Source organism: Heterodontus francisci, chromosome 28 (assembly GCF_036365525.1).
Source record: "Heterodontus francisci isolate sHetFra1 chromosome 28, sHetFra1.hap1, whole genome shotgun sequence".
NCBI lineage: Eukaryota > Metazoa > Chordata > Chondrichthyes > Heterodontiformes > Heterodontidae > Heterodontus > Heterodontus francisci.
This window is the reverse complement of record NC_090398.1, coordinates 25,969,663-25,972,826: the sequence shown is the minus strand read 5'-3', so window position 1 is coordinate 25,972,826 and position 3,164 is coordinate 25,969,663.

Below are 3,164 nucleotides of genomic sequence, written 5' to 3'. Positions count from 1 at the left end.
ATAAACAACCTGCCACCTGATCTTGTGTGGAGGAAAATTCCTTCTTCAGAGGACTTGACCGCATGTGAGAGCAGCAGGGAGAAGAAAATCCCAAACAGTGTAGGTGCGAGAACACTGCCCTGTTTCACACCACTCAGGATAGGAAAGGGGTCTAATGAGGTGCCGCCATGTTGAATTGTGCCTTTCATATTGTCATGGAATGAGGTGATGATACTTAGTAGCTTTGGTGGGCATCCAATCTTTTCTAGTAGTCTGAAGAGATCACGTCTGCTGACGAGGTCAAAGGCTTTGGTGAAATCAATGAAAGCAATGTAGAGGGGCATCTGTTGTTCGTGGCATTTCTCCTGTATCTGACGAAGGGAGAACAGCATGTCAACGGTCGATCTCTCTGCACGAAAGCCATACTGTGCCTCAGGGTCGACATGCTCGGCCAGCTTCTGGAGCCTGTTTAGAGCGACTCGAGCAAAGACTTTCCCCACTATGCTGAGCAGGGAGATTCCACGGTAGTTGTTGCAGTCTCCGCGGTCACCGTTATTTTTATGGAGGGTGATGATATTGGCATCGCGCATGTCCTGAGGTACTGCTCCCTCATCCCAGCACAGGCATAGCAGTTCATGTACTGCTGAGAGTATAGCAGGCTTGGCACTCTTGATTATTTCAGGGGTAATGCAGGGGCCTTCCCAGGGGCTTTTCCACTGGCTAGAGAATCAATGGCATCTCTGAGTTCCGATTTTGTTGGCTGTATGTCCAGCTCATCCATGACTGGTAGAGGCTGGACTGCATTGAGGGCAGTCTCAGTGACAACATTTTCCCTGGACTACAGTTCTAGGTAGTGCTCAACCCAGCGGTCCATTTGTTTGTGTTGGTCCGTGATTATGTCCCCTGATTTAGATTTGAGGGGGCGATTTTCTTGATGGTTAGCCCAAAAGCTCTCTTAATGCCATCACACATTCCTCTGATGTTTCCGGTCTCTGAGGCCAGCTGAATATGACTGCATAGGGGTTGCCAGTAGTCATTTGCGCAGCGCCTGGCTGTTCTTTGTGCAGTGCTTCTAGCTGCTTTAAGTGCTATGGATGGTAACTCGCTGGGGGGTTTCTTGTAGTTCAATAGTGCAATGCGCTTAGCGGCTATGACAGGTTCCAGCTCTTCAATGTGAGATTGAAACCAGTCTGCATTTCTCTTCGCACGTTTGCCGTAGGTGATCAAAGCTGACTCATAGATGGCATCTCTGATGTGGGCCCACTTGGTCTCCTGTGGGAGTGCTTTGAAGGGCTGTTACAAGTGAATTTAGAAATTTTTGTAACAGCTGTGGATGAGAAATTCTGCAAATTGACAAATATATGAATAGGATGGGAATAGAGGGATACGGACCCCGGAATTGCAGAAGGTTTTAGGTTAGGCAGGCTTCAAGATCGACGCAGGCTTGGAGGGCCGAATGGCCTGTTCCTGTGCTGTACTGTTCTTTGTTCTTTGAACGGTTATTTAGATTTTTTATTTTTAGAGCTACTGCACTGAAACAGGCCCTTCGGCCCACCGAGTCTGTGCCAACCATTAACCACCCATTTATACTAATCCTACACTAATCCCATATTCCTACCACATCCTCACCTGTTCTTATATTCCCCTACCACCTACCTATACTAGGAGCAATTTATAATGGCCAATTTACCCTTGGGAGGAATGGGAGGAAACCGGAGCACCCGGAGGAAACCCACGCAGACACAGGGAGAACTTGCAAACTCCACACAGGCAGTACCCAGAATTGAACCCAGGTCGCTGGAGCTGTGAGGCTGCGGTGCTAACCACTGCGCCACTGTGGGGGTGGGGCAAGAGATAACAAAGGAGAAGGTGTAGATAGGACAAGGTCACAGAATAGCTGACCAGAAGGTCATGGAGCAAAGATATGTTAATGGTGTGTTGAAAGACAAAGCATTGGTACAGAAAGGGTGTTAACGGACTGAAAATTGAACAGCCGCAAGTACAAACACGAAAAAAAAGTGGGTAAGCAAACTAAACAAACTAAGATGAAATAAAATAATATAAACACAATACAAATAAAAAAAAGGGAAAAGAAAAATAACTAAAAATAAAAGTAAAATGGAGGCCCGTCATGCTCTGAACTTATTGAACTCAATATTCAGTCCGGCAGGCTGTAGTGTGCGTAATCGGTAAATGAGATGCTGTTCCTCGAGCTTGCTTTGATGTTCACTGGAACACTGCAGCAATCCCAGGACAGAGATGTGAGTATGAGAGCTGGGGTGGGGGGGTGGGTGTTGAAATGGCAACCAACCGGAAGCTCGGGGTCCTGCTTGTGGACTGAGCAGAGGTGTTCCGCAAAGCAGTCACCCAGTCTGCGTTTGGTCTCCCCAATGTAGAGGAGACCACATTGTGAGCAGCGAATACAGTATACTACATTGAAAGAAGTACAAGTAAATCGCTGCTTCACCTGAAAGGAGTTACACTTCAAAAATTTTCCATTGACTATACTCGCGTTACCTTGCGACTGTAAAATGCGTGCAAGAATGCAAGTATTTCTTTTCATTTTATGGTAGAGAGTGTGGAAAAGGAAACAATTCATTCCCATTTTGTACTGTTCTCTCTCTCTCTCACCCATCTCTCTGCCTCTGTGTCTCCATATCTCCGCTGCACTTCCATCTCTTGCTTTGCCCTGTATCGCTCATTCTCTTTCTCACTGTCCCTGGCTTTCACCCTCAATCTGTCCATGCCTCTCTCTATCTCAGTCATTCTCTCTGTCTCTTCTTCCCTCTCGCTCTTTCCAAGTCTCTCCTTCGCAATGAAGGAAGTGTCCAGTAAATCATTGACAATATCCAGACACTGTCGCTGTTGCAATATTTTTTTCACCACATCTGTCTCTGCCACTCAGTTCCTGTTACTTTGTACCACTTTCAGTTCCTGCATTTGTTTCTCTCTGTATGGCAGTACACAAAGGGTAAAAGGGAACGTTTATCTTCTGCCTCATACTACGCAGCCTGTTTAGCGCCAGCTCCTGTACATGTACCATGCACGCAGCTGGTAAAAGTGACGATTCATTGCCGTCTTTTACTGCACAACCTGTCTGCTCAGTGTCTGCTATTACACATTACACAGCGTGTGAAAGGGAGTGATTCATTCCTGTCGGGACTGCACAGCTCCAGCTTAGAGAA